The sequence below is a fragment of the Schistocerca cancellata genome, chromosome 1, assembly GCF_023864275.1.
Source record: "Schistocerca cancellata isolate TAMUIC-IGC-003103 chromosome 1, iqSchCanc2.1, whole genome shotgun sequence".
In the NCBI taxonomy this organism is placed as follows: Eukaryota; Metazoa; Arthropoda; class Insecta; order Orthoptera; family Acrididae; genus Schistocerca; species Schistocerca cancellata.
The window spans coordinates 934924157-934940902 of NC_064626.1; positions in this window are offsets into that span (position 1 = coordinate 934924157).

The window sequence follows — 16746 nt, forward strand, 5'->3', positions numbered from 1 at the left end:
AGGTGAAAATGATTTGACACCAAATATGCACTATAGCCCAACACGAACATCACCGTACTAGCCGAGCGGGGTAGCTGCGCGATCTTAGGCGCCGCCTTGTCACGATTCGGGCAGCGTCGGAGGTTCGAGTGGTCCCTTGGGCATTGGTGTGTGTTGTCCTTAGCGTAAATTATTTTTAGTTAGATTAAGTAGTTTGTAAGCTTAGGGACCGATGACCTCAACAGTTTGGTCCCACAGGATCTTACCACAAATTTAATTTTTTTATAACCGTACTGTGAGCTGTATACTCGCAAGACAGCATATGCACTAACCAGACAGGCAACAACCATCAATATGTCTGTTCCGTTAGGTGGGATCGGTATTGCTTAGGGAGCCACAAGGGAAAGACGAACTACACCGCCCATGAGTTTGAGGCAAAATACAGTAACAACCAGCAATGAAGGATGACAGTTCAGAGCAGCAAATTCCCTTCCATACAGAACTTCTCCCAGTCCCATGACTCGGTCCAGTTGCTACCATCTACCGCGTTCCGTGAAGAGAAACATATCATCACATCCATGTTATGCGAGCCTCATTCCTCCCTGAAGGCAGTTCAAATGGTTCAAATGACTCTGAGCACTATGAGACTTAACTTCTGAGATCATCAGTCCCCTAGAACTTAGAACTACTTAAACGTAACCAACCTAAGGACATCACATACATCCATGCCGGAGGCAGGATTCGAACCTGCTACCTTAGCGGTCGCGCGGTTCCAGACTGTAGCGCCTAGAACCGCTCGGCCACTCCGGCCGGCCCTGAAGGCAGTGACTCACGTCAGTCTTCACAGACTTACTCACAGTAATCGTCGTAAGCTTCCTCGTCATTTACAGAACACCGTAGCCCCACTTGTTACACACTCGTTCCGTTTCGCACTATCCTATGTACAGCCCGCACTTGCTTGTTACCGCTCCGCGGTCCCCATGTAACGACCGTCCTGGCTGCCCCCGCGCCACGCGGGATTAGCCGAGCGGTCTGGGGCGCTGCAGTCATGGACTGTGCGGCTGGTCCCGGATAATTTAGGTTCAGTAGTGTGTAAGCTTAGGGACTGATGACCTCAGCAGTTAAGTCTCATAAGATTTCACACACATTTGAACTTTTCGCACATAACATCGAGCAATGCCTCAATCACAAAGTCGCCGTGCTGCCACCATCTGCTGCGGAAGCACTCACGTAATGCTCCTTATGGCCAGCAGAAGCCGTTCCTTCACCTCTTCTGGAATTGTTGTGCATCCAGTCAGGTAAAGACAGCGACCGCTCCACCGAATTGTCCACACGGCGGCCTCGTCCGTGCTGATTGCCGTATAGCCCGGCAACCTTCCCGCACACCCCAGTTCTTGGCAACCGTCAGGTTTGGCTCCGGCCAAGAGCCACTTCATCCCACTCTAACAACCAACAACAGCACCACCTCTTCCGGTTCGTATGCTATACAGCTCCGTACTTCCTTCGCTGTTCGTCTCCAAGTGCAACCTCGGCCGCCGCCACAGCCCTACGCGACCCATGGTGTCTGCCGACGCAGCGCCCCAAGTGCCGACCACGCCCATGGCGTTGTCTTCCGGGAGAAGTTGCTAGTTCCGATTGCTGCAAGTGACTACTATCCAATGTCCGCTACTGTCTCCAGTTTTTTTTTTTAATGGAACATTTCCGGCGTCCAAAGCAAGGGGTGGGGGTAAAGTGGGCAGGTGTCGCAACCCGCGGTCTAGCCACCATGCTCCGTTCCCACCCTCCAGGAACCAAGGAAAGCGTTGGGAACGTGGAGTAGAAGTACAATGAACATCGTTTATTTATTTATTTTCCTTTTTTCTTTCTTCTTTTTATTTATTTATTTTTTTAACATTAACACCACCGAGTATAGCAGGAAACCGGCATCGCGAGGAGGAGGGGACACCAATACTCACTGAGACTATCAGCGTATAGTTTTCCCGAGAAGAACATTCCGATGACCAGAGAGTATATCGGTTGTAAGTGTGGAAGAGGCGGGGATCAACTCGTTTTAAGGAAGACACTGCAGAGGAAAGAGGAGAAACATTGTCTGTATTTTGGATTGCGGACAAAGACACAATGACGTTCATTTAGGAACTGCCAGAAATCAAGGATACCTTCGTCGCCATCAGCAAACAAGCAGTGAGCTGCGTAGCTGCGTGTCCCCAAATCCATTTCACAGAGTTCGTCTTCGCTTGCAGGATATACCCCGTGTCCGGAAAGAGGAGCAATAGAGTAAATATCTGATGAGGAATCGTACGGGTTATTAGAGACAACATCTGTCGCCCCAAGAACCAGATACCTCCCAAGATGCTACTCCAGGCCGGTGTAAAATGGATGTGCGCAACGGAAAATAATAAACGCTAAAATGAAGATTTGGCCCTGTCTGACGACCCCCTGAAGCAGATCGTAGGATCTATTTAATTCTATAAATTACAATCTAAACATAAATGAATGATGAAGGCAACTAATCCTACTAAATGATAAACGTTGTTCCTGCTTATATGTTTATTGTACGTAAAAAAAACCTTTATATTACAAAGTTTGCACTTCCTAAGTAAAATTACTAATCAATTGCCCAACTCTGCCCCTTATTATGACTGCGCGATCTAATATCAATAACACGAAATGATTGACATCATCTACGTACGAAACATTAGAAGACACTTCTTACAAAGATGATCTACGGTGGTGTGGAACCTCATCGGAAATAAACAAACGTGATCACAGCTGTTTAGCTTTTGTAGCCCTAATAAGCCGCAGGAATTTGCCATATCGCCGTACGTACTGCGTCCGGTGCGTCGAAGTGATGGTTCTCGTACTCGTCTGCGACTATGGAAGAACTCCAGCCACAATTAAACTCTTTCAAACACTAGGGTGGCAGAAGGCGGTCCTGTGACTAATATACTCTAATACTGCCTTCTCCTCTCTGGGTTCTACAGACGAGAAACCCGAACTCCCAGCCACAAGGACGAGGTTCAGATAACGTCTCAACGTAAGTATAGTCAGAGGAAGTGCACTCAATTACTGAACGCTGCGTACTCAACGACGCCTTCCAACCCGGAGGTGAAGTCCAGAATCGTATAGGTTCGCGACAGTATAGTGCCTAACTGTTCTAACTATAAACTCTCCTGAGAACAGAGACAAGAAGTCCGTCTGTATTAACAAAACTGATATCGAACGACTGTCACACACGGGCGCTGTCAACGGAAGACCACGTTCCAACCTCTGCTAGAATAGGCAATATTTCATTACGCCGTTCTGATAATAAAGACACTCCGTCACCTTTCATGCAATAAGGGTTAACAATTATTTGCAAGGCGTACGTGACAATTTCAGTCTCCTTTAAATATTCATATACAGGGTGGACCATTGACAGTGACAGGGCAAGGTATCTCACGAAATACGCATCAAACGAAAAAACTACAAAGAACGAAACTCGTCCAGCTTGAAGGGGGAAACCAGATGGCGCTATGGTTGGCCCGCTAGATGGCGCTGCCATAGGTCAAACGTATATCAACTGTGTCTTTTTAAATAGGAACCACCATTTTATTACATATTCGTGTAGTACGTAAAGAAATATGAATGTTTTAGTTGGACCACTTTTTTCGCTTTGTGATAGATGGCGCTGTAATAGTCACAAACGTAAAAGTACGTGGTATCACGTAACATTCCGCCAGTGCTGACGGTATTTGCTTTGTGATACATTACCCGTGTTAAAATGGAGCGTTTACCAATTGCGGAAAAGGTCGATATCGTGTTGATGTATGGCTATTGTGATCAGAATGCCTACCGGGCGTGTGCTATGTATCCTTCTCGGTATCCTGGACGACATCACCCTAGTGTCCGGACCGTTCGCCGGATAGTTACGTTATTTAAGGAAACAGTGCATGGGGACCTAATTTTTTTTTTTTTTTTTTGATTATGCAAATATTTTTTACTGTCTGTCCGGTTACGCAGTCTCGTAACCGGTTGGCCCTGACCACTATTAGTACGCAATCTGACTGCTTAGAATAACAACAAGGAATGAAACAAAACTTCCGTTAACACAATTAATTAATTAAGTCCCCAGCAACTATAAAACCTACGAAACAACAAAACACAAGTGTAGCTGTTCTGTGTGTTGAAGTGTGATTCAACGTATACATCTGACACGGTTCTTCCTCAATAAGACAAGATATTTTAAATACCATTTAGACTGAATTAATTAAATAAAACTGAAATACTATAATTGCACATAGAAACCCGAATTACAGTCTAATACATGAACACGAGCCAGATGCTTTGTTGACTGAACCTGTGACCAAGAGGCATTATTGTTTAAGACATTGAAATAATTAAAAGAAAGGAATTTTTTACCTTCATATATATTGACGAAAGCACACTCTGATCGTTACAACATCCACTATCCAACAATATCTGGTGTCTAGTACATCAAAAGAATTGACAACATCTGAACAAGCACTCTCCATGGGAACTTCTCAACAACGACACGCTACTGCAACATCTTCACAAGCACTCTCCCCACCGCTTCTCGACAAGAACTCTCCACGACGACTTCACGACAAGCACTGCCAGTGGAGGCGGCTGAATAATACTCTTTGGCGCAATCTCTGGCGCTGTGACTCAGTGTAGCCACCTTTCAACAGGAAGTGTTCAGCGACATGTGAAACGGAAACCACGACCTGCAACAAATGATGCCCAAGTATGTGTTTTAGCTGCTGTCGCGGCTAATCCGCACATCAGTAGCAGACAAACTGCGCGAGAATGGGGAATCTCAAAAACGTCAGTGTTGAAAATGCTACATCAACATCGATTGCACCTGTACCATATATCTATGCACCAGGAATTGCATGGCGACGACTTTGAACGTCGTGTACAGTTCTGGCACTAGGCACAAGAGAAATTACGGGACGATGACAGATTTTTTGCACGCGTTCTATTTAGCGACGAAGCGTCATTCACCAACAGCGGTAAAATAAACCGGCATAATATGCACTATTGGGCAACGGAAAATCCACGACAGCTGCGACAAGTGGAACATCAGCGACCTTGTCGGGTTAATGTATGGTGCGGCATTATGGGATGAAGGATAACTGGCCCCCATTTTATCGATGGTAATCTAAATGGTGCAGTGTATGCTGATTTCCTACGTAATGTTCTACCGATGTTATTACAAGATGTTTCACTGCATGACAGAATGGCGATGTAATTCCAACATGATGGATGTCCGGCACATAGCTCACGTGCGGTTGAAGCGGTATTGAATAGCATATTTCATGACAGGTGGATTGGTCGTCGAAGCACCATACTATGGCCCGCACGTTCACCGGATCTGACGTCCCCGGATTTCTTTCTGTGGGGAAAGCTGAAGGGTATTTGCTTTCGTGATCCACCGACAACGCCTGACAACATGCGTCAGCGCATTGTCAATGCATGTGCGAACATTATGGAAGGCGAACTACTCGCTGTTGAGAAGAATGTCGTTACACGTATTGCCAAATGTATTGAGGTTGAGGACGTCATTTTGAGCATTTATTGCATTATTGTGGTATTTACAGGTAATCACGCTGTTCAAAAATGGCTCTGAGCACTATGGGACTTAACTTCTAAGGTCATCAGTCCCCTAGAACTTAGAACTACTTAAACCTAACTAACCTAAGGACATCACACACATCCATGCCCGAGGCAGGATTCGAACCTGCGACCGTATAATCACGCTGTAACAGCATGCGTTCTCAGAAATGATATGTTCACAAAGGTACATGTATCACTTTGGAACAACCGAAATAAAATGTTCAAACGTACCTACGTTCTGCATTTTAATTTAAAAAACCTACCTGTTACCAACTGTTGGTCTAAAATTGTGAGCCATAGGTTTGTGACTATTACAGCGCTATCTGTCACAAAGCGAAAAAAGTGGTCCAACTAAAACATTCATGTTTCCTTACGTAGTACACGAATATGTAATAAAAATGGGGGTTCCTATTAAAAAAAAACGCAGCTGATATCTATTTGAACTATGGCAGCGCCATCTAGCTGGTCAACCATAGCGCCATCTGGTTTCCCCCTTCAAGCTAGACAAGCTTCGTTCTTTATAGTTTTTTCGTTTGACGCTTATTTCGTGAGATATTTGGCCAGGTCACGATCAATGGACCACCCTGTATACTGTGTACAACCTATCAAATGAAACCTAATTGTGTTTGTAGGTCACGGCAAAGTGTGTGATGTGTGCTTGGAAGGTGCGAAATTATAGCCACCTTACAAACTCTTGCCGATCTACACACCCTGCAGTGCTCGTCTGTGTCCAAAACATCACAGGCGACACACAGTGGGGTGTCTGCGAGGTGAATCCTGTGAAGGCGTGATCAGCATACTTGCGTCCCATTGACAGTAAGATACCAAGCAGATTGGGCGTCAGTGTCAAGATAAGGAGCACACCCCAAGCTCTGCTGTGGCGGCGCTCGCGACAGCCGCATGACCCACTCCGCCCCCCCCCCCCCCCTCCCGCAACACGAGTGCAATGCACGAGTTGGAAGGAATCTCTGGATGTGGGGAAACCGACTGTGCCTCTCGACATGGCACGCAACGAAATGGTGGCGTCATTACAGCAGCAGCGTCTTGTGCGTCCAGCGCTTCAAACCAGACTATAGTGCGTTCAAAATTAGTTGCGCCTTTGACGTTTGGCTGACCAGAGGGGGACGTGACGTCGTTTCCCAAGTAACACCAATCGCCAGCCAGCTTTCCCTACCACGGCGTCAGAGGTTCGGCTGATAAGGCGACCCTGTTGCTACACGACGAAACACGTGGAGTCACGCAATAGATGTATCGGCGTTCGTCAGCTCTCGCTGTAAAGTCGTATTTTCTGGAGTTGACGTGTTTTGTAACCGTCAGGTACTGCGAACAAGCGTTTTGTGTTGGCGTTGCATAAATAATAACAGGCAGTACATTTGAATACGAGATCCCGAGATCCGCAATAAAGGTGTCATCAAAGAACATGTTCACCGGCTGGGAAGGAACGTTCTGCTGCAAAACATTCCTCGGAATACGAAAACAGTAATGGACGAAACGCCATAGCACTCTGGTGTGATGCATAAAGCTCCAACAACGTAGCCGGCTGCTGTGGCCGAGCGGTTCTGGGCGCTTCAGCCAGAAACCGCGCGACTGCTACGGCCGCAGGTTCGAATCCTGCCTCGGGCATGGATGTGTGTGATGTCCTTAGGTTAGTTAGGTTTAAGTAGTTCTAAGTTCTACGGGATTGATGACATCAGATGTTAAGTCCCATAGTGCTCAGAGCCATTTGAATTTTTTCCAACAACGTAGTGGAGGAAATCGGATATTTTGCTGTGGGTACAAAGTTCAATTAGATAAAGCTGAACCTGGGATGTATAGGGCGAAGTTACCATAACTTTTAGTGCTATAGAAGCCAAATCGTACCATTACCAAGTCGACGAACTCGCTTATGGCTTGGTTCAAATGGGTCTGAGCACTATGGGACTTGACATCTGAGGTCATCAGTCATCTAGAACTCAGAACTTCTTCAACCTAACGAACCTAAGGACATCACACACATCCATGCCCGAGACAGGATTCGAACCTGCGACCGTAGCGGTCGTGCGGTTCCAGACTGAAGCGCCTAGAACCGCTCGGCCACCATGGCCGGCAACTGGCTTATGGTAAAAGGTATAGTTTAGTCAGGCATCCTCCGTATCATGCTCATTTAAATCCAACTGAGAGCCTGGGTGAAAAGTAATGTGGCAGTCAAAAAAAAAAAGAAAAAAAAGGCAAGTAGTTTATGCTCAGAGATTTTGAAATGCTGACAAAAGAAGCCGTTGCAAATGTTACGCAACAGGACTGGTCTTGAGTTGTCAGCGATACCAAAGAAGGTAGTTGAGGAAACATTGATTCATGAAGAACTGTGTCGAGTTTTCAGGAATACTTAACTTCTGTTGTTGCCAAGTCAAAACCTGCTTCTTTTCCAGAATGAAATTTTCACTCTGCAGCGGAGTGTGCGCTGATATGAAACTTCCTGGCAGATTAAAACTGTCTGCCGGACCGAGACTCGAACTCGGACCTTTGCCTTTCGCGGGCAAGTGCTCGCGGATCGAGACTCGCACTCGGGACCTTTGCCTTTCGTGGGCAAGTGCTCTACAGTAGAGCACTTGCCCGCGGAAGGCAAAGGTCCCGAGTTCGAGTGTCGGTCCGGAACACAGTTTTAATCCGCCAGGAAGTTTCATACCTGCTTCTTTTGTCAAAACACGGCAGAGTTTAGTAATATTCAACTCACCAACATTACTCAGACAGAATTCTGAAATAGTGTATTAGTGAAGTAACAACTGATTGCAAGACAGGTCAATAGCTTATGAAACAGCCCTTTCTCAATATGAAAGTAAACGTGTAACTTCTCCATATATTTTTACGAAACCCACAGCAGTTCTCCTTACACCAGCTCTAGATGGCATTCAATAATTGATTATTTCATTGAAAAAATCTGTAGTCGCTTAAATATCGCGGTACACACGGATGTGTCGCATATTAATCATATGGCAAAACACACTCGTCTTTGCACACTATCATTTACCAAAAGCTTGTTTCGATGTCCCGAACCATTTATGAGATACGAGGACTTTATGAATATTTCTTTATAATTTTTTCACTGAAATATTTTTTTCTAGTTTTTCACTGACCCAAGAGCTCGTGACGGAGCGCTTTATATACACTCCATTTTCTCGAGACTGGAAACGGACGTCGATACCGTTCCAAGTTTAAAGAATATTTCAGTGTATTATCTACATTTAATACGCAGCAACATGTAACCTAACACGCACACGCTGGTAACCTCCACTCGCTCCGGACTGAACTGTCAAACTAATTTTAAACGTGTAAGTAAGCTGTTTAGGATTTTGTATTGGTAACGCCATGTAGCGCTCTATATGAAAATCACTGACTGTGCTGTGTGCAGCCTGTGGCTGGTTTGCATTGTTGTAATGTGCTATTGTAGTGTTGGGCAGTTGGCTGTTAACAGCGCGTAGCGTTGCGCAGTTGGAGGTGAGCCGCCAGCAGTGGTGGATGTGGGGGGAGAGATGGTGGAGTTTTGAGAGCGGATGATCTGGACGTGTGTCCATCAGAGACAGTAAATTTGTAAGACTGGATGTTATGAACTGATATATATATATATTATGACTTTTGAACAATATTAAGGTAAATACATTGTTCTCTATCAAAATCTTTCATTTGCTAACTGTGCCTATCAGTAGTTAGTGCCTTCAGTAGAAATATGGCTCTGAGCACTATGGGACTTAACATCTGTGGTCATCAGTCCCCTAGAACTTAGAAGTAGTTAAACCTAACTAACCTAAGGACATCACACAACACCCAGTCATCACGAGGTAGAGAAAATCCCTGACCCCGCCGGGAATCGAACCCGGGAACCCGGGCTTGGGAAGCGACTGCGGACTGCCTTCAGTAGTTTGAATCTTTTCTTTAGCTGGCAGTAGTGGCGCTCGCTGTATTGCAGTAGTTCGATTAACGAAGATTTTTGTGAGGTAAGTGATTCATGAAAGGTATATGTTATTGTTAGTCAGGGCCATTCTTTTGTAGGGATTTTTAAAAGTCAGATTGCGTGGCGCTAAAAATATTGTGTGTCAGCTTAGTTTTGATCAGAATAGGTAAAGAGCGAAATGTCTGAGTACGTTCAGTTCTGCTCAGCTGTTTGAAAATCAAATAATGTAAGAGGTTTATCAGCACAGTAATTCATTAGTTTTTCTAAGGGGAAGTCTCAAACGCACTATAAATATTGCCAATATTGTTGTACATTTTTAATAAGGAGTCAAGGGAGAACTTGAGTCTGGAGATCGCTCAAATAAGGGCTTCATGGCGTTTGTGATTAGAGAACGGATGTAGGTACCCATCGCGAGTGCGCAAATCGCCGACCGCAGCGCAACAGCGGACGTATTTAAAGTCGGTGCTCACTCAGAAACCACACCTCGTACACGGCACCCACGTCCGTCACGATGACAACTGTTATGGCTCGGGAAGTGAGCCGCGTAGAGGCATTCCCAGTGGGAGGGCAGGCATCACAATGCAGCCGCAGCGCGGCGGCCCTGCTGACGGACGCGCCGCTCATGCAGACTGGCCTCTCCTCTCCTCTCTACTAATGGCTGGGCCGACAGACCAGCGTCTCGTCGCGCCGTTTCCTGTCCGCCGAGTCCCCGACAGCCATCCCTGACAACCAGAATCGTGTTTGCCGTCCACTGTCTGGTCTCCAGATTGCATCCACGTCTCCAGCTACATGGATACTCTGCAAACCACCCTTAAGGGGAGCCGGAGGTGCCTATGCTGCCCATGTTAAAATCACTAAGTTTGAGGAACATTTATGAATAAACTACCAAATAGAAAAATTTGAATTTTTTTTTTACATATAGAGTGGTTTAATATTGCAGTTATGACAGAGGGATTTTGGAGTATCTTTTCTAGTTTCCTTCCAATTTTTTTTTATTAATGATCCAAATTTTTTTACAAATAATTGCTTTATAATTAAACTGAAATGAAACTACTGAACATATTGCCAAATGGCTGTGTTACAATGTAAGTTTGACCACTAGGAGTGCTGTATAAAAATTTCATCTCTCTAGCTTGAGTGGATTTTGAGAAAATGTTCCTTATATTCGAAAAATTCTAATTTATGGGAAATGGCTATCAAAGTTTCTCAATACATTCCTGCACTATAGGATGGATTATCAGGGTCTTCTTCTTCATCCTCCAAAAGCTTCCTCTTCTGTCTTCTTTTCTGGCCTATTGTTCCATCATACTTCATGTGCCTTTCTCTTCTTTCTGCTCCTCTTATCCTTTCTCTGTCAATATTTTTTAGTGATCGTACAGTGTTCACCCCAGCTGTAAATCCTAATGCCTTCAGAACTTCACACTTCACACTGTTCCCTTGGTTGTAGGTTGCTATTGCATCATAAATGCCAAAGTGCAGTGTTTTTATGCTTACAAACACCCTTTTAGGAATCACTTTCCAAATCAAATTGTTTACGCTTTGATTAGGATTCTGCGTCTTTCCGTGTAGACATTTGTGTAACAATTCTGGCTGTGCTAAGTCATGAAAAATATCATCACTGTCACTAACATATTCACGAAATCTGTCACTTCCACCAGTCAGTTTCTTGCTAGAAGATGTCACAGGGCTATGGCCGGCCATGTGTTGCTTAGCAGAAGAACGCACTGTTTCAGTAACTGTAGTATCGCAACTTGGTATTAGTGTTAATTTTCTTTTCCCTACGTTCTTCCTCTTTTTATATACACGGTTACTAAAACGTGGCATCGTAACCAGAACAACGCTTTACACAAGAAGTATAATACTACCAACAACAGGCGCAACACTGAACTAATTCGAAACGGTAAACAGCAAAGAGACGATGTTCCGCGCTCTTAGCGCTTCATTTGTCACAGAAAACAATGTAGCCAACCCTTGCACACTCGCTGTATGCGTAACACAAGGCGCTGTATGCGTAACATGCCGAGAAAATCCCAAGCAGTTCGGCAGGAAGTCACGAGAGGGTGTTAGATGCATTCAGCGCCCGCCCATTTCCTCTACAGGCGTGGGGGAAAATGGTAATAACTCCACTTCCAGGGCAAGTAGAACAATAATTCAAAGTTTACATTAAAGAGGAATGTTCCAATTAATTTTCGGTAGCAAAAAAAATCGTAATTTTTTGAATTTGACCACCTCCGGCTCCCCTTAAGGGCCTGGCAAAGGTTTCATCGAATCACCTTCACCATAATTCTCTATTATTCCACCTCGAACACCGCGCGGAAATAACGAACACCTAATCTTTCCGTGCGAGTCCTGATTTCTCTTATTTTGTCATGATGACCGTTTCTCCATAAGTAAGCCGGTATCAACAATAGACACTACTGGCCATTAAAATTGCTACACCACGAATATGATGTGCTACAGACGCGAAGTTTAACCGACAGGAAGAAGATGCTGTGATATGCAAATGATTAGCTTTTCAGAGCATTCACACAAGGTTGACGCCGGTGGCGACACCTACAACGTGCTGACATGATGACCGGCGTTGCCTGGTGAAACGTCGTTGTGATGCCTCGTGTAAGGAGGAGAAATGCTTATCCATCACGTTTCCGACTTTGATAAAGGTCGGATTGTAGCCTATCGCGATTGCGGTTTTATCGTATCGCGACATTGCTGCTCGCGTTGGTAGAGATCCAAAGACTGTTAGCAGAATATGGAATCGGTGGGTTCAGGAGGGTAATACGGAACGCCGTGCTGGATGCCAACGGCCTCGTATCACAAGCAGTCGAGATGACAGGCATCTTATTCGCATGGCTGTAACAGGTCGTGCAGCCACGTCTCGATCACTGAGTCAACAGATGGGGCGTTTGCAAGACAACAACCATCTGCACGAACAGTTCGACGACGTTTTCAGCAGCATGGACTATCAGCGCGTAGACCATGGCTTGCGACGGATTTTTTACGTGCGTGCGTGTGATGCACCAATTGCGACGGATTATACGTTGCTGCTGCAATGCAATTTCTTTCATAATTTTTGTTCACCTACCTTTTAACAGCGGTAGATCTTCGCACGTAAACTCCTGACTGTAGCTACTTACGAGATCACAGAAAAGTAGTGTTGAGGAAAATGTAACCTCATAGCTACACGCCGGAGGTCGCTATAAGTAACATTTTCTGAAAATTGTCTATGTACTTTAAAGAAATGATTCGGGAAGGTGATGTCACTCGTACTTTAAACATGAAGTTCAAATTTAAACCTTCAGTAGATCTTTATTGCCGTTAAGCAAGATCATCAGCCCACATTTACCAAAATTACAAAAGTTTCTGCTCACAGTTATCACCATACCTAAAACAGCCAAAACTTTTACCTTCCCAAATTCCGAAACCAATTACTTGTAACACAGTCAATGATCGGCCAATTACATCTGCACACGATATTCAGTGGTTGTCTTTAGGTAAAGTTTATGCTCGCCATAAAATACTCAGTAAGAATATATTCAGTACCGCCACGCTATGTAATTCAAAGCTCACTCGCGATTTTCGTCGGAACGAATTATCACAACACTCTAAAGTTTTCATGTACAGTTTCTGGTCACTACCAGATACCATTAACACTGGACCTTAACGCGGAAGTCATCTCAAGACTTCATCTTACACATAATGCCAAAAGTCACATCCAGCATAACCGCCTCCAATCAAAGCTAGCTCGCGACTCCTTTCCCACTCTCCCACTACTCAAAACTCTATCTCCTCGCTAGGCGGCCAACCGTCTCGCTTCTCGCTGGCTGTCAGCACTTACGACCAATGAGAACTCACTTCTAGGGCGCGGCTCGCGCCAAAATCTAGCAAGCACCAACCACTTCTCTAGGCTCATTGACGTCATCAAATTAAGTAACACAAAACTCTCTAATTAAATAAACAAAACAAAATGAACTATAAGCTTTACTCTACATCTCGAAATTTTTTATGTAGTCGCGAATGTTCTGGCTGTCTTATACATAAGCATACATACTTGGACATCCGACATTCACTAGCAGGGGAACCACTAGTGGATTTGTTCCCACGTTACAGAGTTGGAACACTAGCCAGTTCCTGTAGCGAATTACATGAATGATTTTTAATAATGCCGAACGTCCCACAAACTCTCACGCACGCATTCTCATTCACACGCACCCTAACACACAATACACATATCTACTTAGAATTCTTGAAATTATTATTCTAGAAAAGTCACAGGGGTTTTCTGAAACTAAAAACTTTCCAAATTTATATATGAACACTGAAAGTGTTATCAGATCATCGTACATAGTCACTGAAGGTGAACTATTACATCACTGTATTTATTTAAATTCTAGACTGCCGGAAATACGTTTTTTATGGAATTTTACTAACTTCCAAAATACAACTATTTTTGATCTCAGACTTTGACACATTGTTTGTTTTCACAACAGAAGGTTGTACATCAAATATGACGTTCCTCAGGTTATTCCTTTATTAGTTATTAATATTTTTAGTTTCGTATAATGTAAGTGGCCTGCCAGCGCTACTCCACTGCTTTCACACATGCAGCTGCAACAGATGGTCGTGACGTCAGTCTGCAGGACACAACTCGTCCGTTACTGACCGTATAATACTCTACCGGCTTACATTGCAGCCCACATACATTCTGAAGTAAAGCTTTTAATAGACAAATGGGCGATCGCGCACTAGTTGTGACGCCACAGGCTGCGGTTATCCTTGATGCTGCATCACAGACAGGAGCGCCTGCGATGGTGTACTCAACGACGAACCTGGGTGCACGAATGGCAAAACGTAATTTTGTTCGGATGTATCCAGGTTCTGTTAACAGAATCATGATGGTCGCATCCGTGTTTGGCGAAATCGCGGTGAACGCAGATTGGAAGCGTGTATTCGTCATCGCCACACTGGCGTATCACCCGGCATGATGGTATGGGGTGTCATTGGTTACACGTGTCGGTCACCTCTTGTTCGCACTGATGGTACTTTGAACAGTGGACGTTACATTTCAGATGTGTTTCGACCCGTGGCTCTACCCTTCATTTGATCCCTGCGAAACCCTACATTTCAGCAGGAGAATGCACGACCGCATGTTGCAGGTCCTGTACGGGCCTTTCTGGATACAGAAAATGTTCGACTGCTGCCCTGGCCAGCACATTCTCCAGATCTCTCACCAATTGAAAACGTCTGGTCAATGGTGGCCGAGTAACTGGCTCGTCACAATACGCCAGTCGCTACTCTTGATGAACTGTGGTATCGTGTTGAAGCTGCATGGGCAGCTGTACCCGTACAAGCCATCCAATCTCTGTTTGACTCAATGCCCAGGCATATCAAGGCCGTTATTACGGCCAGAGGTGGTTGTTCTGGGTGCTGATTTCTCAGGATCTATGCATTCAAATAGCGTGAAAATGTAATCACATGTCAGTTATAGTATAATATATTTGTCCAATGAATACCCGTTTATCATCTGCATTCATTCTTGGTGTAGCAATTTTAATGCCCAGTACTGTGTTTTCCCATTCGGAGGAGAAAGTTGGTGACTGAAACTTCGTCAGAAGACTGCGGCGCACCGAAATACGCCTTTGTTTTAATTATATCAACTCCAAATCCTGTATCATGTCTGTGACATTCCCTCCCATATTTCTCATAATACAAAACGTGCTGCTCGTCTCTGAACTTTCTTGATGTACTCCGTTTGAAATCTAGTTTCGCAGGACAGAGCGAATCAGGTTGTGAAAAAGAGCCAAGGTGAATTACTATTAGTTATACAAGAACACACGCAACTTTATTCCTTAAACCAATGCACACTTTTCTCCTTAAAAACCGAGCGAGGTGGCGCAGTGGTTAGCACACTGGACTCGCGTTCGGGAAGACGACGGTTCAATCCCACGTCCGGCCATCCTGATTTAGGTTTTCCGTGATTTCCCTAGATCACTCCAGGCAAATGCCGGGATGGTTCCTTCGAAAGGGCACGGCTGAATTCCTTCCCCATCCTTCCCTAATCCGAGCTTGCGCTCCGTCTCTAATGACCTCGTTGTCGACGGGACGTTAAACACCAATATCCTCCTCCTCCTTCTCCTTAAAACAACAATGATCAGTTCATGGCTGGAGGCCCAAGTAACTTCTCCAGAATAAGTTTAAATGATTGCTTTAGAAACACCATGATTTAGAGTAACGTCTGAAGGCCTTACTTAAGTCTAATTACAATATCTTCTTGGCTAAAGGCCGAAATAATATTTCAGATCAGCTAAGGAAATTCTTTAAAAGCCAAGCATTTACAAATTCTGGCTAAAGGCCGTATTAAGGAAAATGCAAGTTAATTCTTCGGTTGAAAGCCCAGTTAAAAAAAAAATATCTTTATATAATAAAAGAGAGATGTTAAGGATAAGCATTTACACAGTACAACAAAAGAACATCTTAAGAAAACTTGAAGTATCTTGTCGGCTGAAGGCCCAAGCAATTACTCAAGAATAATTAAAGACAACCTTAAGATAAACATTTACACAACACGGCTCAAGACCGTTTCAAGAATTCCAAATAATCAAAGAGAAGCCTTACAGACAAGGATTTACATATTAAAGTCAGAGATTCCGAAACAAACGTGGCTGAAGGCCTAATCTTAAAGCTGTTATGAAGGTCTGCTGAAGGTCATATACTAAACATAAAACAGACAATATTAATACACAGCTGAAGGCCTGGCACAGTATCTGCGGCCAAATAAAATGACAATCACAAACAACAAACAGTGGTGCTTAGAAGTGTTTCAAGTGTCAGCCTGGGGAGGAAACTCTAACCACAGTTTACGTGAGACAGACAGCCAAGCCTAACACTAAACAATCGGGTTGCAGTACGACCTATGGACAGCTGACGAACCAACCAACCACCTAATCAATTCCCTACCATCCAACCAACAGCACGACAACCAAAGGTACCAGTGAATATGAGGATCGCAGCAGGATTATGTCTTAATAATTGGCGAATAAACACAGTCAAGGCAGTTTAAACACTCAAAGAGAAAATGAGAACAACACCAAGCTGTCGAACTATACGCCGTGCTAGACAGCATCAACACGGCAAGGAAAACACACTGCCGCAAAACTACGCTAACGACCAGGGCATGTAACCGGACCATTAACGACCACAAGGCAGAAGATACCGTTGGTGCACTTCAC